General features: G+C 41.9%; 1 long non-coding RNA gene across 1 annotated transcript in view; it reads left to right on the top strand.

Moving 5' to 3' along the window:
* Positions 1–24,379, top strand: part of LOC142099751 (uncharacterized) — an 82,712-nt gene that overhangs the window by 35,552 nt on the left and 22,781 nt on the right. The window contains exon 3 of the long non-coding RNA XR_012678602.1: positions 14,815–14,880. This is a non-coding gene — a long non-coding RNA (uncharacterized LOC142099751). The remainder of the gene's footprint in view (positions 1–14,814; positions 14,881–24,379) is intronic.

Genomic DNA, 24,379 nt, shown 5'->3' with positions numbered 1-24,379 from the left:
GCCTATCAGCATGTTAAACCACTCACAAATATTTGACATATTATGAAGTGGGTCTCTAAAACTTATGGGTACTGAAAGTGGAGTTGAAGCAGAATTAAATACCTTTTAGAGCTATTTTAGTTGATGAGGAGCCTGCAGAGAAATGAATGGGATCCTTTGACGTGTAATCCCAAACTTTTTCCATGGCCTCTTTGGGAGATCTGTCATTAGTATTGAGTCCCCATCGATGATACTATTGTTATAGCACCAGAAGTCCAAGAGGTGGCCTTCACAGAGGGCAGAAGAGGCCAGAGGAAGTGTGGTTGTGGGTGACTGCCTCCCAAAAAGAATTGTCCTAGTATTCTGGAGTTGAGATGACAGGCCCTCTCCACACTGGAGAGGATTCCCTATAGGATGTACCCTCTGATCTTGACCCGTTGACCTGGGCTATAGTGATTGTTTCCTATGTTTAATGTCATCACTAGCCGAATTCCACCTAGAGAAGCCACAGTGAAGGCCTGAGAACTGCATTCTGGGCCACAGAGGTCAAAGTAGTTAAGACAAGTAATAGGATAAAAAGAGACTGAAGCATCTGTGTAAATTCCTCTGTGTCTGGGCTAAGAACCCCTGACGGTCGGCAGGAATCCATGGGTGGGATTATGTCCCAAATTATTAAACATAACAATAGACAACAGGGGGTTTGCTATTCATTGCGCCCAAGAGAATGAAATAAAAATAATAATTAGCCCGCCTTTGCTTCTTGAATAAGACTTGTTAAAATATCATTGGTTTCTATGTGTTTATAAATCGAGAAACACCTATTGCGCCTGTCTGATCTGTCTGCCCGTTCCTGTGTACTCCATAAACATATATTCATTTATGATAATCATGAATATTGGTTCAGTTCCCAAAAAGCAAAAACCACTACTCGTGTTTCCAAAATGAGATCGGGTCCAAGTGGCAGGGCCAGTCCAAATTTGTGGCCAGCATTAGGCGTTTGACTAGGGGGTAGATTTAACAAACGTTCTAAAAAGTAAAGTGGAGGTGTTTCCCATAGCAACCAATCAGATTCTAATTATCGACCACTTATCCACCACATTCTAGAATCTAGCAGATTCTAGAATGTGGTAGATAATGATAGCTAGAATCTGATTGGTTGCTATGGGCAACAACTCCACTTTTCCTTTTTAGAACGTTTGATCAATCTACCCTTTGACAGAAAGAAGATTAATAAATTTTTCTGAAAAACATGGTACAGAGAGCTATAAATTACAGCACAATTGGGCTATTAGTTTTATGTTAAAACTAGTTATTTTTATCAGTTATAGTCAACCTGTCCTTCCCAATACCTTGTGGAGGCTAGACATGCTGAAACTTGTAGTTCAACAACAGCTGGAATGGCACAGCTTACTTACATCTCTTGTCATTGCATGTTAAATACAAGTTTCGCAAGGTCTTTTAAAATCTGAATTATTTTAGATATGTCCTTACGAATGTTACAGTGATCCGCTTCCTATATTGCGTTGTCCTAAGTGTTTCGTCTTGTGGTCTTTCCTCAGGTGACTTTCCAGCAGGGAGAGCCCCTGAAACTTAATTGGTGTGAAAACAAGTCAACGGAGAGGAGACATTCTGTTTTTCTAGTTTAGACTGGAACAGGTTGTTTCAGAACTACCTGCCCTTTATTCAGAGAGATTTCAGTATTAAGCTTCCACCCAATCCTGTGGTCCTGGTAGTAGTAGACGGTAGACTGTGAAGTTCATTTAGTCAAAGACTTTCTGTTCTAGTGCATCTAATAAACTCTCTTGTTCCTAGAATTTATTGAAGGTCGGTAAAGTTCCACTTCACCAATGTTACAGATAAGAACATTTTGGGGACTATTCAATTCTCTGCTCTCTGCAGAGAAAACGGTTCTCTTCGTGCAAAAGTGAAAAGTTTTCTCTTCCACTTTTTACTATTGCACGGGAGGTAAAGTCTCTACCAATTTAAATGCAGAAGCCGTCCGCGAGAAAGCCTTATTCAATTCATTGCATTTGTAGCTCGTCTTTTTCTCACCCTAACCTGCTTGCCACATTGAGGCTGGCGGGAAGATTCGAGAACAGTACTTGAATCCAACACTAATATGCATATCAATACATAGGCAAGAATCTGTATGAAAAAAAATTGCCAGGCATTTGTCTGCCACCAAAAAGCATAAAAGTGCCCAGCAGGATGGGATATGCCTGGCATTGCAGCCTGTGTGGATGCCATCCTGCCAGGATTGGTATTCATTGGTGGCAGCGTGTTACCCAGTGAGAGAGCACATCTTGCACAGGATTGAATCGGTTTCCAAACTGCATTTTCTTTGCACAATCTGGATCTAATGGGGCTGTCAATGTTTTAGAACCAGGATGTGATAATGTGGGGGGGTCTTATGGTGACAAGTAGGCCTCACCTAAAATAAGGGCAAGCAACTTCTGTAGATGCCTGGACAGGCATGGGAAGCTGAGAGATGGGACAATAATTTAACAGGGAGTTTGGCTCAGAATTTCATTTTCCTGGATAGGATAACCGCTGTGTGCTTGAATAATGACGGAAAGATACCAGTAAAGAGAGATTACAGATTTTCGTTATGGTTGGGATGAGCGAAGGAGGCAGGGATCTACTGATCTGTGAGGGTCTCAGATCGGGAGCACAAGAGCAGAGGAGGAAGATAAGAGAGTTCATTACGCCACTGAACGTAATTACATTCAATTCTTGTCTGCACGCAAATGATACAACTGTCTGCGGCTTGAGAGGCGTAATGGGGGGAGGGCAGGGGGCAGATTAACTTTGGCCATGTACAGTAGGGGGCACCGACGCAGATGCGGCCAATTCAAGTCTTGCGTTTGTCGTAATTACATAGAAAGGATGATCTGTTCGTTATATGGGGTGATGGCGAGACAACGGCATAAATGTTTGTTAATTATCTGAACACCAACACCTATAATTTAAAATGTAGCCACAAATATCATCTTCAATATAGATATCGTGGATCTCGCTCTGTTGATCACTACGTCTACATTTTGCAAACCACTTGATGCAAGTAAGAATTTACGCTACCAGAGTACCCACCATAAAGGTTAGAAGAATAAGGTCCCAAAAGGACAACTTAAGAGAAATAGCTTATATGGATATTTGTGTGTGCTTGGTTTCCTAAGTCTCCTAAACAGATTAGAGAATGGCTATTTTCAACAGGTTCTTTTCTTGTGATTTCGAGACCAGGGATTGTGATGATTGTAATGAGATACAACTGAATTGGTTTCTATTATAACTTAATACCGAAACGGATTCCACTGATGAAACTGCATAATGGCGGTGAAACGCGTAAGGTATTGAAGAGACTATCATATATGGATGTTCCCTAAAGAGTTTGTATACTTAACTGTGCACAGATGTTTTCTGGAGAATTCTGGTCAATTCTTAAGAAACAAAGCTGCATTAAATCACTCCGGGGACTTGATCTATGAGAGGCCTTGTACAAACTAATCTGTCATTTGAACCATGTTTGGACAATCCATCGGAGGAGAAACCTATTGTAAACAGCCGCGGGATTTTGCGCAAGTGTTATCTTTGCTAAACTGTGTGTCTGCTGCGGTCCTTGATGATTCACAACTCACAATTTGTGATTTAATACCTTTGTGAAGTCCTTTTCTCCAAATTGGAGAGACAGTCAGCTGTTCTCAATAGTCACAGATTTAAGAGTATGAAAGTATAAATGTCAGAAATTGCTGGTGACGTTTTATAAGTTTGCTTTTCTTTATATTAATTATATTTTTGTTCTTCGTTTGTTTAATTATTTTAACTTATTTCAAGTAATATGTTTATCATATGGAAGATTATTGGTTTTTAATTAATAAATGTATGTTTAAATCACGTATCGCCACATAGCAAATTTTTCTCAGTTCAAGTCAGATACAAGCGCTGTTATACTATTTATTTTGAGACTTTTGTGTTTTTTTGGGGGGTTGCGGCCGGGCCCATTAGCGACTACTGTATCTGTCCTCATGCACAAGGCTTTAAAGGAATCTTTTGTTTGTTGTAAGTACACTCGGGGCTTAATTAACGGTTTAGGCCACCCTAGGCTAATATGCTTGTCTTCCACAGCAGGCTAATACATTGTATGTAGAAACAAACTTGTCTTTAATTTCAGATCCAGCTTCCTTCACCCCCCCACTAATGTCCGCTTGGCTTTTTAACAGGTTCACGGCAATCTTTATCACTCTTTTAGTTTTCGTTAAAATCAGAAATGTACAGCAGAACGGAGGAGTGAACGAGCGCTACTGAGGATAAAGATGTGACATTTGGGGTTGATTGCCATTCCTGCGCCTATTGCCATCATTGTCTCTCCTACTCGCTTACCCTCAAGCGCCCGCCCAAGGATAATTCATTGTCTTCAGCTTTTACCATGGAAATACGCCAACATTAAAACCTAGATTCTGGGGCCCCACTTAGGGTACTCGGGACCACAGATTGCAGACCTCAGGTCTAGATGTCGGTTATTAGAGTATTTTCACCAGATTTACCAAAGAAATCAAGTTACACAACTCATGCACTTTTGCAAGATTAAAGCATAGTTAGTGGCATTGAATTCACCAGAATTCTTTTTTTTTTTCTTTTTTTCTACCTTGAGAATAATGAACCCAGAGACATTTAAAACACATTTTCCCAGCAAGGTGGAACTGGCTAAAAATGACTTTGAGTGTCTTGAGTGCTCTCTAAGCGCCTGATTCATTAAGGAATTTAGGCAAGAAATTTCTTACTTAAGTCTCCAGGACAAAACCATGTTACAATGCAAGGGGTGAAAACTCATTTTCTATTTTGCACATAAGTTAAATACTGTCTGTTTTTTCATGTAGCACCCAAATATCAACTTTAAATTTCAGTGTGTGCTACATGAAAAAACAGACAGTATTTAACTTATGTGCAAAATAATAAACTAATTTGCACCCCTTGCATTGTAATATGGTTTTGTCTAGAAAGCTTAAGTAGGAAAACTTACTCAATTTCTTGCCTAAGTTCCTTAATGAATCAGGCCCTAAGTGCTCTGTAAAGAAAAGGGTATTGAGGAGGTTATTTCAGTCTTGTGATCAGTGCTCTGGGTGACCTAGTAAGAGTTTATATCAATGTCACTTCTTAATGAGAAGCTGCTCCTGCTGGTTCGTGCCAGCCTCTTTCACGAGTGACCGCCTCATGTGACTACACTGTTTTGCATTACACTACGCTACAACTCCGGAGAACTGAGTGATGGTGTTGCAGGAAATTGCCGGACACCCCAGGCTAAAAAAAAAAAAAAAAAAAAAAAAAGGCTTAAACAAATTCAGAATTGTAAGCAGCAGGTCATGCAGACGCACATGACAGAAATTCCTCAGCTTTGCTTTGGGGGTGTAGAAAAGGGTGTGGGAAGCTGTTTTTATGAATTCATAATTGTATGACCGGATGTCCCGTGATGTGCACTGTCTCGCAGTGGGTGGCTTAGAGCTGCAGGGTTTGCAGATTAACGACACGGGATAGAGACGCTGAAGATGAAAATGTTTAATCATTTCCTTGGCACCTGATCACACATACAGTGATGTAGCAGATACGATGGGGCCCATTAGGGCCCATCAGCTACCTGGTCTTGTGTATCGACCCTTTGCGGCCCCAGGATTTTCCTCCCCTCTACCGTGTCCGCCGTCAGCTGGGATATGTTGACGCTGCAAGGAATTTGAAGTCCCAAAATAGCGTTAGAATACCCTTAAAGCATACCCATTTGTATTATAATTATGGGTATACCTAGCTGTTAGCATGAGAATACTTTCAGTTATTGCATTATTTATAGTTTATTCCAAACCCATACCACAGAAGCCATCCAGGCATATCTTTCACTGATGAGATCTATTGAGATTGAAACAGGCTGCCTGCTAGCTTGATTTACAACTCACCATCTCTGGCTATATGCATGCCGACAAACCAGGGGTTCTGGATGTATTTTGTTGGCTACAAAGGGCATGTAATAAGTGGTCTGCCCTCAATTCCTAGGGTCTAATCCTCTCTACCCTGATTCTGTGGGGTGAAGCTGGATGTTATAAACTAGCTGTAAGCGTGTTGATATTTAGTTTAAGAAGCATGCTCTTACTGCAGCCTTAGAAAAAAACGGTTAGAGCAGCACTAAGGGACAGTTGTGTTGTTTTATGTTAAATTATTATTATTTTTTTTATAACTTGTGTTGTTTTTGGTCTTTGATGGCACAAGAGGGCCTACATATTCTAATGTACAATTATTAAATTAGGAAGTATGACTAGTGTAGCCCTGAATCCCTAAACTTTCATTGCTTAGTGACAGATTAGTTTGTACAAGGCCTCTCATAGTTCAAATCCCTGGTGTGATTTAATGCAGCTTTGTGTCTTAAGAATTGACACTATTCTCCAGAAAACATCTGTGCACAGTTAAGTATGCAAACTCTTTAGGGAACATCCATATATGATAGTCTCTTCAATAGCTTACGCGTTTCACCGCCATTATGCAGTTTCATCAGTGGAGTCCGTTTCGGTATTAAGTTATAATAGAAACCAATTCAGTTGTATCTAATTACAATCATCACAATCCCTTCTCTCTCTAGCATTATATGTACTATCGTTTATATAGTATTCAACTACATAATTATGTTTAAAATCCCCAGTATCAACAGTTATTGCACTTGAACATTGAAACATAATTATACTTGACTCCGTCCTCTGCTTTATTCCTCACATTCAGGCTCTCTCCCTGTCCTGTCAATTCCACCTTAAAAACATTGCCAGAATTCGCCACTTTCTTACTCAACATGCTACCAAAACTTTTATCCATTCTTTCATCATCTCCTGTCTTGACTATTGCAACCTCCTGCTATCTGGCATTCACCCGACACCCATATATATATATATACACACACTTCAATCCATCCTAAATGCTGCTGCAAGACTGATCTTCATCTCTCACCGCTCCACATCTGCTGCACCACTTTGCAAATCCCTACATTGGGTCCCTGTGTCCTCCAGAATCCAATTCAGATTACTCACCCTTACCTACAAAGCCCTCAACAACACCTGAAAGATGGTGAACTATGCCTGGGCAGGACAAAGCCAGAGAAAACTCTGGTGGAGGTCCGCAGTGGTCCTGACGTGCAAATCGGTCGTCTGACCTGGGTATAGGGATGAAAGACTAATCGAACCATCTAATAGCTGGTTCCCGATACCCAGGTCGGACGACCGATTTGCATATCGTCACTCTTATGTGGGATTCCCTCATCCATCTCAAATTTTATATTAAAATACTCTCCCTCCCTCTTAGATCTACCTCTGACCTGCGTCTTATCTCCTCTCTGGTAACCACCTCTCACTCCTGCCTACAAGACTTTTCCCGTGCTGCTCCCCACTTATCGAATTCCCTACCATGCTCAATCTGACCTTCCTACAGCCTTCAAATCTTTAGACGTTCTCTAAAAATCCATCTCTTTTTTAGAGCTCACCTTATCTTACAACTTTTGACCGTAATACGCCCTCACAGCTGTCCCAATCCCCACTCTAAGCCACTCTTGCTCCTCTTGTTTCAGCTGTACCCTCTCCCCTGTAGAATCTAAGCTCTCTAATGAGCAGGGTCCTTCATACCCTTTGTTTTCATGTCTGTGTTTATTCTGTCTGCCTTGTATGTCCCTGTTTAATGTATGTACTGTTTTATGTATGTTCTGTTTTATTTATGTCCTATTTTCCCTGCTGTACATTGCAGCGGAGCACTGTGGTGCCTTACAAATCTAAGATAATAATTATGCAAGTGGGCTAATACATATAGTACTATAATACGCAGCAAATTAGGCCCTCAGGGGGCCCCAACGGGACAGAGGAAGTTTGATTCCTGGGGATAGATCTCCACAATTCAGATAGGGGGGTGGGAGATTCATTTTTACTAATATCATATATAATACATAAGTGATGTTAATATATGTATAGGCTCCTATAAATTTTATCTGTAGAAAAATTAGGTCTGTTGTCGTTGCTTATAACTGGTGAGTTCTGATATTGTGGCTACAGTGTTCATTAAACCAGACCCATAAATGCCACACCACCATAGGAACCAGAGCAGGCTTTAAAGGGGAAGCTCAGTTGCTGGGGTTGTTTGTGTTCTACTGTGGTACAGACTGACTAGGAGTTACTGCTCCTGAAGGACTGGTCCAGGATTGTGCTGGCGAGTGGATCTTCACTGGACCTCGTTACCTTTTGTATCTTCAAAAAGCAGGAAGACATCGGACTTCTTCCCTGTCCAGCTGGCAGATGAGTGAACTGTGTGACTCTGTGGCTCAGATGACGCTCTGTAGGATTGGGAACCTCACTCCAGAGAACTTGGTGTCTATAAATCTTTTAGGGTAGGATTAGTTAGTAAGCTTCCTTGTGCCGTGAACCCCTTGGCCATTTATTAATTGCATGCATTCTTATAGGACGGTATCCTGACAAGCTGTATAAAAGCATTAGACCTACGCCTTTATATATATCAACGCTGCGCCTGCCATACTATCAGAGAGTAAAGGTGGACTAAGGAGTACCTGTGCAGTACGGTCTACCCAAGTAATGTAGGTAAGTAATAATTTAATACCCTCAGCATTAGTTTCTCTCTCCCTTCCTCCCTTCTGTCTTCCCCTCAGCCTGTAAGCCTGAAGTGATCTGAAGAGACAATTATAAAGTGCTATGGAATATGCTGGCGCTAGGCATGTTTACTTTAGAAAAGAGAAGTCTAAGAGGGGATATGATTAATATGTACAAATACATTAAGAGTCAATACAGAGAACTTTATTGGAAACTTTCTACCCCAAGGACCATACACAGGACACGTGGTCATCCCCTAAGGTTAGAGGAGAGGAAGTTTCACAACCAGCAAAGGAAGGGGTTCTTTACAGTAAGGGCAGTCAAGATATGGAATTCACTACCAGGGAAGATTGTGATGGCAGATTCAATTGATATGTTTAAGACAAATTTTTAGCGTTAAAGGTTATCCAGGGTTATGACCATTAATTCAAATGAAGGATAGTAGTGCATCCAGGGAGAATTAGGACTGCAATATTTGGACAGGAGGGATTTTTCCCAATTGAAACAGACTGGCTGTTGCTTCACCTGGATCAATTTCAAATATAAGACAGGGATCGTAGGAGATCCAAACTTGGTCGGTCTTGATGGACTGGTGTCTTTTATTCAACCTCATCAACTATGTATATAAATAAACAAGGATGTTGATGAACACATCAGCAGTGGCATTAGGTAATCACAGCTACAAGAACAGATAGGAGAGAGCAGCACCGGGTTGGAGAATCCCCCCCCCCCACCCCAGTAGGGTGGCTGATTCTTCTCCGCAGGCTACTGGCGGGAGCCAGAGGTCTCTCTCACCCGGGGCACTAAAATTTCTAGTTACAGCTCTGTTTGTTGCCGTGGTACTTTGTGCTACATTCTCATGATCCTTGGTTCGGTCTACAAATGGCTGCCTCCACGCTGCGTGTGCCTGTGTGTCACCGGATTCTACCTGCCTCCGAAATACTTCTGTCTGATTTTCATTAACAATTGTGCTTTGCCGTTTGTTCTACTGTAACCTGGCATCAATTTAATTAGACTTAATCAGCTTCATCAAAGAACAGAGCGTCTCTGCCTGAATGTTTTATGTTGTTCTAATCCTCTGGTTAGAGGAAGGACACAGCGAGAATGTAACCCGTGTGCTGTGTGTTTCTGATCTTGCGAACCCCCCAGTAGGATGAACTGGAAGCGGTCAGCAATAGAGACAGTTACATAACAAGGCGCTTTTAATTGGCAGCAAAAGGGAAAGTGAGTCGGTTGTATTAATCCTAGTCACAAATTAGCTGTAATCCGGCGCAGATCATGTCTGCCTGTAAGCAGGTAGAGCTGCGATGGAGAGAAACAAACAGAGGGATTATATTAAATTGACACCAGGGGGTAAATGTATCAAGCTGAGAGTTTTCCGGTGGGTTTGAAAAGTGGAGATGTTGCCTATAGCAACCAATCAGATTCTAGCTTTCATTTTGTAGAATGTACTAAATAAATGATAGCTAGAATCTGATTGGGTTTTCAAACCCGCTGGAAAACTCTCAGCTTGATACATTTACCCCCAGTTGTCTTTGGCTACAGTAGGATGACAGCTGAAATCTAGTGGTGGCAACTGGCTAGTTTACAGGGGGCTAGCATGCGGTGGCCAAATCCTCAAAACATTAAATTTTTTCTATATTGCATAAAAAAGTAAGAAAAGTTGTAACACCCATTGTCCTCTATTCACCTACATCATTGGCTGTTATCGGGCAGGCATACCTTAGTGTCACACTTGATACCACCCTCTGCTTTATTCCTCACATACTCGCCAGTCTCTCTTCCGTCCACTTTTAAAAATATTGCTAGAATAAGCCCTTTTCTTGCCCAAGATGCAGCCAAAATCCATCCCTTCTCTCATCTTCTCCCACCTTGACTACAGCAACCCTCTCATAGCCAGAATTCCTAACCCTACTTCGGTCCATTATACTCACTTTCACCTACAAAGCCCTCAACAAACACCAACTCTTCATACATTTCAAACCTCGTCTTGAAATACTCTGCCTCGCTCCCTTTAAGCCTCGCCTCTGATAACCACCTCTCACTCCCAACAAGACTTCTCCTGTGCCGATACCTTTATGGAATTTCTTTCCATGCCTGATAAAGCTGGGTACACACTACAGAATTTTCCACCAACTTTTTATGCCGATCGATTTTACATGCGATCGATGTTCCGATCGCTCGGTCCATGGACTGCATACACACTAGCCTTGTTTAGGACGATAAAGGGAAGAGCGGACGTCCCTTTAGCGACTTTTTACAGCCATGTTGACTGTAATTTCGTACTCACTGTTGTGGATCGGTCGGAAGTTTATACACACTAGACAACAGAAACGAGATTGGAACGAAAATATTAAACGGTGCGACCAACCAAATGAGGCGACAATCGTCCATTTGGGCAGACTTTCCACCATCGTGTCAGTGTGTACCCAGCTTTAGTCTCTCCAGTCCTCAAATCTTTAAACATTCTCTGAAATAAGGGGCTTATCTACTCCCACCTACAGGGCAGAGATCAGGATATTAATTGTGCACCTAATGAACTCTACATGCCCGAAGATGGCCTCATCGTGACTACCAGTCTGAACAAGGCACACTATTACTGTAACTAAGCGCACTGCCCTCTCAGGAACCACTACAATGCTGATTAAACTGTAACAAAACCTGTCACCATAATTAACATAATTACTACTGTTAAGTTCCTATTGCGTGCTATTCGCGTTCATGCCATTGCACAGCATACACATCACTGTTACCCTGCTTTAGCTGTTGCATTTTCCCAATTACTTTACCTATCTTTTACCTTCACCATTAATCTTATTAGTATCCCTGTAATGATTTATACCACTGGCTGGTGGCCACTTTCTGAGGGGATCTTATCTTTAATAGCAAAAATACAGAATGAAACTTAGAGACGGTCTTAGTGGAAGGTTTGCAACACAATGGAGAGTGACAAAAGCCGGTGGGTTTTCCCGATGTTATGGACACGATTTCCTATATAAGATCAGGGTCAAAGTTCAGTATTTTATATATATATATACAATAGGCTGATTAGTTGGTGCAGTCAGGATGATAGCCCAGGGTTCAATGCAGCTTATAGCACTGGTGATTGGGGCAATTAACCCACCTAACAGCAATCTTCCTACCTTTGAATTGCGGCCGAGAGGTCCGATCAAAGGGACTGGGCTAACCAATCAGAGTGAAGGAGGGACGTGGCTATGCTAACCCCTCCCCCACCCCCCAAAGAAAAGTCTAGGTCTGCCCCGGCTCATAGTCAAGGGTCAGGATAACATCAAAAGACTGGTCAAGGTGAACTCCAAAGGTCTGGCACAGAGGACCAGGTCAGATAGGTGAGTAGGCACAGCAGGAGTTAATCCCCAAGGGTCTGTACAGATGAACACAAGGGAAGTGCAAAGGTTCTTGTCAGAGTATAGCCTTTGATACAGAGGAAACCGGGAAGCTCATAGTAGCAGCGACACAGGTACTATGGGGTCATTCGCAATAATCTGGCAACCCGGTGATTGTTTTGACCAGTACATATATATATAGCTTCTGAGGTTCACCAGGCACCAATGATCAAAGCCGTAACTAGAAATGTTGGCACCTGGGGCAAGAAGGAAGTGTGAAGCCTCCCAGACCATCAATTGTAACCAAATTAATGTAAAATATTAATTTCCTGCGCCCCCCTTCCTGTTTGCACCCTGGGTGGCCGCCCCTCTCACACAGCCCTAGTAACAGCCCTGCCAATGGTGCCGTTATAGTCAGGTCCATAAGACACCTCTCGCTCCGCTCCGCCACCTGTTTGATCTCTGAAGTAAAACGTTCAGAGGTGCTGGTTGTCGCTGGCGAGCGGGAACTGCGACCTCCACTCCGCCTACATCTCAACTTGGATGCCAGTCTCTCAAAGGTATGTGACCCAAACATGGTGCTTTATAGAAGCTAGCCCTAACAGTATATGTGATCCGAAGCTGGAGCAGAGCAGAAGATGTTATTTCAGCGGCGGTTTGGGACAATCCCAATGAAGGTACCATCTTGGCTTATCACCCTATTCATACTTCCATTGCTGATCTGTGTTGCACGAGACAGGCAGGGACGAGGATCTTAAGATCCATGCAAATCAGCATTAATGCTCTACATGTATATGTTTAAAGCATGATATTATGGGCAGCGCGGTGGCTCAGTGGTTAGCACTTCTGCCTTACAGCACTGGGGTCATGAGTTCGATTCGTGGATTTCTTCTGGGTGCTCCCGTTTCCTCACACACTCCAAAAAAACATACTAGTAGGTTAATTGACTGCTATTAAATTGACCCTCGTCTCTCTCGGTTTATGTTAGGGAATTTAGACTCCAATGGGGCAGGGACTGATGTGCAGGGTCAGATTGGCCCGCCGGGGGACCAGGCTATCCCCCGGTAGACCCCGACCCTGATCGCTTCCCTCTTCATTGGTTGGGGGAGCGTAAAACTGAAAAAAAAACGTGACCGCGGTGCTGGCACACCTCCTCTCTGCTCCGTTCTCACTGAATGCCGCAGAGAGGAGTCGGGAAGCAGCATGGCAGAGTGTGAAAGGAGGCCAAAGCAGCATGGCACAGGGGTGATGAAAGGGGGCCAGGAGGGGACGACGACGACAAAAGCAGCATGGAGGACACAGTGTGATCATAAGGTGGCATAGCATGGTGATGAAGGGGCACAGTAATGTGTGTGTGATGGCACAGGGGGCTTTTGGCAATGTAATGTGTGTGGTAGGTGGTGGCTAAATAATGGGTGCTATTTTGTTTGTAGGGTAAAAGTGGGACAATTTAATTTTATAGTGGGGGCTATTAATTGAATGTGGGGCTGAGTTTAAAGAGCATGAGGTCTATTTATTAAATGTGAATATGAGTTATTTAATGGCAGTGATGGTTACGGGAAATTGGTATATTTATTATACGTAAATGCAATTAATTTATTACCTCCATCACTGTCTGGAGTGTAAGAAATAGATTTATTAAATGGGAATACTATTACTTTAATGTTGGGGCTGGCCTAAGTATTAATTGTGGGTCCCTATTGATTTAACGCCGGGGCTGGTTGGAATTTTCTAAATGTACCCATTATTTTTTCCAACTAGGGCCCCCAACATTCCAGGATCCAGACAAGCCACAACTAAAGAAACCAGCAGCCGCAGGTGGTAAAAGTGACAAGAACAGGTAGGACAGTCTGTCAAATGTTCTGAGTCTAGTGCAGGCTTGGCTAACCTGTGGCACTCCAGGTGTTGTAAAACTACAAGTTTCAGCATACGCTTCCAGCAATAAGCTGCTATATATTGGCAAAGCATGCTGAGGCTTGTAGTTTCACAACACCTGGAGTGCCACAGGTTAGCCAAGCCTGGTCTAGTGGGACAATCCCGATTTTTGGTGACTTTTCTGCCCAATCTAAGGGGCAGGTCAAGCCTGTGTACTCTTTATATATACACACTGCATACTTTATATTCTACACTATGGTGCTAGATGTCCTTCGTGGACTGACCACTCCCCCTCTAGTGTCTGGTCTCGTCTCTATGATGGCTGGCCACACCCCCTCTGGTGGGCCCCTAGCGTTGCAGTTCCCCGGTGGCCCTTCATGCCCCAGTCTGACACTGTTGATGTGAGTTCTCTGTACAGCGCTGCAAAATTAGTGGCGCTATATAAATAGCTGATGATGATGTTATGCATTATATTATATTATTTGTGCTTTGCAAACTTGTGTAGGTTCAAGTCAAGATCAGGCCCTTAGTCTGTCGTAACATTCTTCTCAGTGTTAAGAAAGTTCCGATATTCACCCTGGTCTACCTGTCTCTTCTTCATACTGGATGTCATTTTGTCGAGCAACTCCATGAACAATTCTGCAAAAATAGATCCTGGTAAATACAGTTTCTCCTAAATGCATAATTCTACTAAGCCTGGCAGGACAACGGTCATGATGTCTGTTAAATTCGCAATCAAGATTTAGCCAATAAACCTTACAGTTACAATTGTGTAAAATCTTTTTTCGTACATAGATGCAAACTTAAGTTTTTATTTGTTTGCTATCTTTTAAATTCTATTTATAATATTTTCTTTGCAAACTGTGTTTACTCCTCCTTAAAGGGATAGTTATAAATATAGATATATATATAGATCTGACATTTCTGCATATATGTGGAAGGTTCAGTGTTTTTCTTTCCCCTTGATTCTATATTTAACTTACATATTGTTTACATTTCTATAGACAGCAAGAATTCCACTACCTCAGACTGGATAATCTTACATGAGAATGATCAAATGGAAAAAAAAGGTAAAACAATATATAAGGATACAAAGTGATATACCCAATCGTCCCCCCCCCCCCACCAGAACTTAATACTGGAAAGACCAGAAAATTCCATGATACAAAGGCACAGTGCAAAACTCAAGTTTAGAGTAACAGAAGTATCATTTCCTTGAGAAAGTTGTCTAAACTTTTCCCGTTAATACATTGTTCAAAGTGTCCTGTGACCTTTGCAGAAAGATTACATTCTTAAAGCTGATTACATTATTTCACATGAGATGATATTGCAGAATATTTCCTTGGAACAGTTACGTGATGTGAAGCTGTTACATATAATGCTTAGCTGAAACATTTCATCTTTTCAGGACATTGTATTCTTTTCTTCGAGCAAAAAAAAAAAAGGATTCGTTTTATAACCTTGTTTTGTAACCACAAAAGAAAAATAGATTTTTTTTTTTCCCCCCCTTTGTGATCCTTTCTGTTGGCTAACGCAATACTTTGTTGGTAAACATATGATGTCATGCAAGGTTCAGTTGGTTTAGGAAGATCTAAAACATTTATTTATGTATTACTTTGGTGTTCCATAATTTAAAGGAACTTCAACTCTTTGGGCTAGATACACTAAAAATCGAGTTTGGTGACGGTTTGAAACCACCACCCATCGCTGCCGGTCTAGTGGTCCAAATCGCCGCATTTACTAAAAGGCGGCTTGAGGCTTCAATTTAAAATGATTGGCGATGTATGGCGGATTGTAAAAGCTAAACCACCGGCAGTTTGGATGAGACCGCCATCCAAAAGCCAGGATAGGACAGTTTTAGTACCTGCTTCAGAATAGCTGGATAGCTTAAATATGCTGTTTGAACTATTTTGCCATTCAGAACATAAGAAAAAGCACCATTGACATTTTAATTATTTTGGCAATAATTATTTTTTGATTAAGGGCCAAAATGAATTTAATAACTTATGAGGGGGGGAAAAAGATTTCATTATATTAAGGGGATAAAATTATTTTATTATTATATTATTCGGACAATATGTAATGACAAATTGTGCAACATAAATAATTATATCCACCATTAACAATCAGTTAATAATATTATACATTCACATTTCCCACATAATATAATGTCCCCTTAAAAAAATATATAAAAATAAAATTCCCTCATCAGTTAATATTAAATTAATTTTGCCCCTTAATCAATATATAATGATAGCCCCAAAAATTTAAATGACAATGGTGCTTTCTCTTATGTTCTGAATGGCAAATTAGCTCAAACAGCAGCAGTATGGTGATCCATCTCACCATTCACAGCCACCTCTTTTATTTTGGCCGTTTGAATGGCTGTATTGCGGCATTTCGAAAACCCCCAGCTTAGTAAATCCGGCTATTTGTATGTTCATCATTGTTATGGCGGTTTGTAAAGTGGTGGTTTTGAAAAGTGTCAATTCTGTCCGTTTTAACGGCGGTTTGGGCTTTAGTAAATTCAGCGGTTTTGAAACCGATAAGCGGTGGTTTGAGCAAACCGCCCTTTAATAATTCTAGTCCTTTATCTTTTTTCCCCTTTGTTATTTCTGCAATATAAATATTAGAAGATAAATATGTAAATACTTCCTCAGAGGGAAACACAAAACTAAATTTACACATTCCCCTGTACTTCTCACATTTAAGTAAATAAAATATTTGAAGTTAAAGTCCTTTTAAATCTTAGAGTAGCCACGTCATTTTTAAACAACCCCCTTTCCCCGTTGGCATAATCGTGGGATTCCTTGTAAGAGACCACCCACAAGTTCAGGTTAACACGCCCTCCGCAAAGGAACACGCCCTCCCCAGCGATGTAACGCTTTTTGCGCAGTCACTGGCATCAATGACGTGGGAAGGTTCAAACAGCGCCATGCCACTTTCTAACCACGCAGAGATGCATATAATTAGAAACACAAAATTGAGATTCCGTGTTGACGTGTATTTAGATTAAACTCTGAAAGCAACCTAATGTTTTTTTCTTAAAGGAACAGGAAACGTTAAATTCATATGTTCTTATCCCACCTCCTCAAGCATAACTTGCAACCCATGAAACTTCTATAACTATTTTGCAGGGCTTCAATAGAAAACTCTGCTAGAGTAAAAACTCTTTTTGGTAGCAGTTGGCTAGGATGACATACCTGCCCTGTAAAAGATTGTTAGACCAGAATGGGGTGGAAGTGACCGCAATGTAGTGGGACTGCTCTGACGGAGTTCTGCAGTGGTTTAATAAAATATGGACACTAAACTCTGAATGCTTAGCATGCAAATGTCATTCTTCCACTGCCGGGCTCCACCAGATGGTCTGCGTCTTCAAATTGTTCATCCCTTCACCTGAAGAGGGTGCGTCTTTTACCCTGGTAATCAGGGGTAGATTTATCAAACCTTCCAAAAATGTTGCCCATAGCAATCCAATCAGATTCTAGCTATTATTTATCTAGTACATTCTAGAGAATGATAGGTAGAATCTGATTGGTTGCTATGGGCAACACCTCCACTTTTACTTTTTTGAAAGTTTGAAAAATCTATCCCGAGTGAACATACATGATTTCAGTGAAACAGATCCACAAGTTAATTTGATGTTATTATTTTATAATACAGATAACAGGATTCTACCATTGTTTACCATATCATTTTTATGTTTTTTCAACAATAGAACTGAGTAAATTTTTGCAAACTTTTGACCCAGGGCATTCACAAACTTAAATTGTAGGAAAATTAACATTACAATGAAGATTTCTACTAACTCAAAAATTATTTTTTTAGAGAGAAAACTTGGAATAATCTTAAATTAGAATGTGTGATAATAATGTTCCCCGAAAACAATATTAAACGTTGACAACTATGGCATAGCCCATGGTTGTCCAACCATGCGGCTGAGCATGCCTGTAAATGTGGACCAACAGGAGTTTTGGTTGTGGCAAGGGGGCAGTGCTGAAAAAAAAAATCCTGCAAAAAAAATTAAATATATACTTACCTTACGGTCACGTCAGCTGGCGCTCCGGCTCCCTCCCTGGTCTGCTCCTCCGTGTGGCGCTAACAGTGAATATCAGGGGTGACGTCATCACACCCGACATCCATTGCGTAGCGCAGCACAGAGGAGTCACCCGCGTGAACTATCAGCAGCAGTGAAAGATTATCCAGTATCTTATTGTTGTTACTCTGAATTTGGACTTTCTGCACCATGCAATTATGAACTAGCTGTGTTCTCTGTATGTATCTAATATAAATATTAAGAGATGATTGTATTTTTAATATTTTAAACCATTTTAAATGTGCAGTGCTGAGTAGGGTGAAAATATCACCCACTGTTACCCTCATCGGAGGCTGCTCCATGAACCATTTTTCCCACCACCCTATCTTTAAATCTCTGTAGATTTCTATTAGTCCTCCTGATGATACCTATATCGGTGACCATTTCAAACTGGTCAATAAAAAAAATGATTCATGGGTGCAGAAAGAGAGGTAAAAAAAGTTTTTGGCATTTAATTCCCCGAACCCCACTAAGGGGCAGATGCAGGTAAGTTAAATTGTAGCTGGAAATGGGACTACTGCTTTAATCATGATCCTGCAACAGGTTTCCTAACTCTTACCAACTTCATTTCCAAGTAAGTTTAATATGTTAACTATGTTTTCTATGGTTTTTTCGATGATCGGCTATCGTTAGTGTTAGTGTATTTTATGTGCGGCCCAAACCAACTCGTCGTCTTCCAATGTGGCCTAGGGAAGCTAAAAGGTTGGACACCCCTGGCATAGCCCTTCATAACGCTAAGCTCATACTTGGCAACCTTTGAAAAGTGAATTCCGGGAGACCCCGAACAGGGGGCGTGGTTGGAAGGCGGGAGGGGACGGGGCACGGTTAATAGCATCATTTTGGCCACACCCCACAACAAAAGCGTCATTATGTTGCGGGAGGCGGGGCCAAAATGGCGCGATTCACCGCGCATCACTTCATTTTGACAAGTAAGTTGCAGTATGCGGGATACTTGCCTGCTCTCCCGGGAGTCCGGGAGACCTGCCCGGATTTCGGGAGTCTCCCGGACATTCCAACAGAGTTGGCAAGTATGGCAAAGCTGTGTGTTTCTATCAGCTAAGGCCCAACAGTGGTTGTGCTAGGTAGCAGTTGCACACGCTGCAAGAAGAATATCCCATTTATTTATTTCTGCTCCTTAAAATGTGTTGCTTATGCAGCAAGGAGGGGAGAGGACCCCCGACAGCGTGACGTTTGCAACGTGTCTATCTGCGTAAATCCAGCCACATTATTTAGCAACAATTGCAATTTATTACAGCTGTACACAGCTGCTTGAGATAGATTTCTTTTGCTTGTGGAATGTCAGGAATGTGTTTTATACACAGATTAGGCCCTGGATGGAGTGAAAGCAAAACATTGTCCGAGACCTAGAGAGAAAAAAATCCCACAGGCCACACACGCTCGCCCTCAATCACCAGAGGAAAACAATGTTTATTATATGTCCTGTCATTTCTTTCTTCCTCATAACAATATTTTTGCTGTACTGCTAACTGCTGGGATAGTTGTGCAGGCACCTGACAGGGATATTGTGGTTGCTAAGACAATATAAAATGGCTGCCATGTTTTAGAAGAGATATATTGCATTACAACACTGGGTAGGGTATTGGAATCATCATCATCGCCATTTATTTATTTTGCAGCGCTGTACAGAGAACTGATTCACATCAGTCCCTGCCCCATTGGAGCTTACAGTCTAAATTACCTAACATACACACACACACAGACGCACAGACTAGGGTCAATTTGTTAGCAGCCAATTAACATACTAGTATGTTTTTGGAGTGTGGGAGGAAACCGGAGCACCCGGAGGAAACCCACGCAAACACGGGGAGAACATACAAACTCCACACAGATAAGGCCATGGTCGGGAATTGAACTCATGACCCCAGTTCTGTGAGACAGAAGTGCTAACCACTGAGCCACCGTGCTGGAAATAACTCTGTCTAGGTCCCAATCGGGGTGACATTGCAGTAGATGTAAGGGTCTATAAGAAAAGGGGTGAGACCTGAAGCCCCCCAAAAAACAGGTTTTCACTTTCCAGATGTTGCCATGGTTACTATGTAGGGGCCGGCTTGGCGCAGAAGGGCCAGTTCCATAGTGGGCTACCTTGGACTAGGTCACTGGGCCATTTTTCCCCTTTAAAATGTTCCTAATACCCTGCTGAGCCGAGTTTCGCACCCCCACCCCCCTACCGGGCTAAAGTTTGCCAGCCAGCCCCAGTTAGTGCATATGGTCTTCTGTTCATTGTATCATTATGCTGTAGGACATAAAGTTATTGAAAGCCTGGAGTGAGCGTTAGTGTCGATGTGTGTGCATTAGAGAGAATATATAGAGGAACAATAGGGGCCTACAGATTGCAATTGTTCTTTGCTGGGGACAGACTGCTTAAAAATGCGTATTAACATATTATGTAACCTGCAAATTTGTATTCTGTTTCATAGGTAAGATAAAATTTGTGTTATCCTTCTTTGATTTGTCATGCTTTTTGCTTTTGAATGCTGCTTAATGTACTTAACAATCTCTCCTTACAATGTACTGTACCTGTATGAATGGGCAAAAAATGCAAAGTCATCATGTAAAGGATATTTCATTCTGAATTTGTCACGAGCCGCGGCGGTACTCAGAGCCGCCGCGGCTCGCTTCCTGTAGGTCCCAACGTCCCGGCCGTCACCATGACGACCGGGACGTCATTTCCTTCCAACTCCCGACCGTTGCCAAGGCAACGGTCGGACGCTTCCTCAGCGCCGTGTCCTGGCAGCCAGGCGCGCATGCGCTCTAGGGACAATCAGGCAGATTTAGCCTGTGGCTGAATTAGCAGGCATTAGCCTGCAGGTGTGGATTTCAGTGCCAAGCCCTGATTGGTCTTGCTAGGTGCTGGCAATTAGCCTACAAGTGTGGCCTTGTCTAGGGGCAGGTTCTGATTGGTTATGGGTTGTATTTAAGGCAATGAGGTCTGCTGCCTCATTGCCGGTTATAGCTTCTGTGCTCCAGTCTGCTGACCTGCTTGCTCCAGTTCCTGTTCCTGTATCTACGTTTTGACTTCCCGTGTATGACCCTTGGCTTCGTATTTGACTTCGCTTGTGTTTCCTGTGACCCTGATCCTTGGCTCGTTTACCCGTTCTGCTACTTTGCCTGTGACCTCTGACCTCAGCTTGCTCATCGTTTCTGTTACCTGCTGCCGGCCTTTTGACCTCTGCGTGGACCTGACTCTTCTTGCCTGGGATCTCCCCAGCCGGTACACACTTCACGACCCTCTGTCAGTCTGCAGCCCAGTCTGTCCCCACCATCAGGGGCTCCAGTGAACACCTGACTGGCAGAGTAGACTCCGGGTTGTGTTGTGCCGGCTGGAGGGGTTCCTAACAGAATTCTGATTTTTTGCACCATTGTCCCTGTTTTTATGGACATTTCCACAGAGAGTGTAGGTTGTGAGGAGAGCAAGAGGGTCTGGAGACATAAGCTAATTGGAGCATTCTTTAGGGTTTAATTCTGCATACCAAACAATGGGAGTTTATTGTGCGATATGAGAAATTATAACTAACTCGACGCTGGGAGATTGGGCATATATACAGATGTCCTTCTTAAAGCTGGAGTCCAGAGAGCTAAAGTTGTTTTATAATTTTTTTACAGCATCTTGGGTTGGTAATAAGACCTCAGCCGCTACATTCAATATGACGCATTTTGTTTCAGCTTGACGCATTTCACAGTGAAAGTGACTAATTAAGAGAAGGGGTTATATGATATAGCAGTCCGTATTCCCGATAGGTTTTTACTTTGCAGATGTGCACATTTCAGTCTTAAACACTTGCAAAATGTTTATACGGAGCTTCTGGGCAGACGAACAATCGAAACAAAAACAAAATGCTCCAATGTATAAGCATAGCAGGAAAATAGGTGCGTTTGGGCAAAATAAAATGCGCTGCACTTTTCCGAGTGTCAGTGGCCACAATAACAGTGCTCGGCCCTCGATTATTTCGTTATAACATTGGGCTGACTCTGAGACATTGGTGGATTGTACCTATGAAATATTAGGTATTGTATGCTGATGAGTCCATGGGTGTCTTCATTCAGTTCTTTAAGTAAACATAGTAATATTAACCTTGAGTGGTGAAAGGATAAACAGGCGATTGTTGGCCCTATTGGCGGAGAGGGCTTCAAGCACTAAATATGCACACACGAATTCGAGGACGTCAGTAGTCTTTAAACAAGGCCCTGGGTACCAAAAGGTCATTCTAATCTGGTCGTCCTTTGGGACACACGTCACAAATCTTGTGCCATGTTTCCCTTAGTGTAGCACAATGTGTAAACCGAACAGTCATTCTACTAAAGGGTCTGTATACATATTTTTAGCTGTAATGTAGCTGGATTATGAACAGTAGATACTGTGACATCTTCTAGTAACACTAAATATAGGCATTATAATCAGGGCTATCCTTAGAGGGTTTCTTAAACTTTTTTCCATCTGGTATAGGGATTCATGGGTCTACTCGTTCACGTCCGTATTAGATTTTTTTTTTTTTCATATTACGCATCCGAGAATGACGATTATTATGAAGTTGTTTTTTTTTAAATGACTCATTGCCATTTTCTGGGCTGAGCCCATTTTTTATGAATATTTATACAAATTGGTCCGCTCCACAACATGACCAGGGTCCAAAGGTAAGCATAATTGCTTTGGACAAAATTGGCAAACAGGGGGGTTTCCTAGTGCCTGGAAACCCCACATTCAAGCCTGGGGCACTGTATAATTGAGGTGGCTGGACCCTGCCCCCGCTTCACACAGCTCTGCTTGAAAAGGGAGAGCTGCATGCACCTAACAGTAGTGCACGTAGCATTGCCCATGTATATTATGGGGATAGGAAGAGTTGGAGAGCAGCCAAGCACTGTCTAATGTTATAGCCACGCCCCCATGCATGCTGGTCACGCCCACTGGTGGCGTGGTGTGGAAACCCCCCTCTGCAAATCCTGCGTTTGCCCCTGCATAGGGTAGCAATATTATAATGAGGTACAATGGTGGCACGCTCAGAATGTTGGTGGGCAGTAACTATGATTATAATAAGATAGGATGGTATGATTACATTGGCCTAGTGTTTCAGAAGCACTTGACACACCCCCAGGGGAGTGTCAAACCTATTGTGATGTGGTCACACCCCTAATGTGAACAGCCCCGCCCCGCTGTCCAAGGAGGTGTGGCTTTGTCCAGCTTTTGAATTTTAAATGTTTGGTGGTATGATAGTGTGTAGTATTTTGAGGATTTTTCAATTATCAGAACCATTGACAAGAACACATGTATTTAAAGGTATTTCAAACTCATGGCTCTGTTTGGCGACTCTGGACTATCAAGGAACTTTGTTTATATATGTTTTTGTATTCTTTGCATCAACTGTTCTCAGTCCTAAGATAAATTAAAATATATCCATCACTAAGAATATAATGATTGTTAATGTCTATGCTTTCCTTCAAGAGCTGTTGTTGCATTGTCTGCTATTGGTAATTATAAGTATGTATGCATTCATTCATAAATAATGCATACAAATTGTATCTCAGCATTTTTTTTTTACATTAGTAAAATTAGCATTGTATATTTTTTCTTTATGTATGACACAGTGGCGCTAATTTTGTTGAACTCTACCATTGTTTTTCCTGGAAGACCCATGATATTTCAATGGACATATTCCTATAAAAATAAGCTAAGCAGATATATTTTCAAATAACAGTGTCTTTGACATAATTCTTCATATGCACAGTTGCAATCGTTTTGTGTCATCATTTATTTATATAGCGCCACTAATTCCGCAGCGCTGTACAGAGAACTCACCCACATCAGTCCCTGCCTCATTGAAGCTTACAGTCTAAATTCCCTAACACACACACATACACACACACACACTAGGGTCAATTTGATAGAAGCCAATTAACCTACCAGTATATTTTGGAGTGTGGGAGGAAACCGGAGCACCCGGAGGAAACCCACGCAAACACGGCGAGAACACAAACTCCACACAGATAAGGCCATGGTTGGGAATCAAACTCATGACCCCAGCGCTGTGAGGAAGAAGTGCTAACCACTGAGCCACCATGATACCCATATGATCTGCAAACACAGTGAAACAATGATTGCAGTAAGTATCCATTTCACTTATATGAAAGTAGCTGTCCAAGCAATGTTGTCACTATAAAAATTGCACTATTTCAAGTTTTTATTTGTTTCATTATCGCTTTGCGTCCACATTGTTACTCAGGTCTCCGAGTTTTCACTGCAAAACACACTTCAGCGGTTTCGCTAAAACTATCGCTACAAATACATGCTTAAAATGGCAGGAGAACTGTATGGTATTCAAATTATGGGTAACGTGCTTGTGTGTGTAAATATATGCGTTTCATTGTATCTTGTTGTAGTATTTGTGAATCCCTGGCATTCCGTTGCCTAGTTCACATGAGAGTTTGCATTATAAACCTCTTATGTGTATTTAATTTGT

This window comes from Mixophyes fleayi, chromosome 8 (assembly GCF_038048845.1).
Source record: "Mixophyes fleayi isolate aMixFle1 chromosome 8, aMixFle1.hap1, whole genome shotgun sequence".
Taxonomy (NCBI): Eukaryota; Metazoa; Chordata; class Amphibia; order Anura; family Limnodynastidae; genus Mixophyes; species Mixophyes fleayi.
The sequence above is the reverse complement of the archived record's forward strand: the minus strand, read 5'-3'. Positions and strand labels throughout refer to the sequence as shown.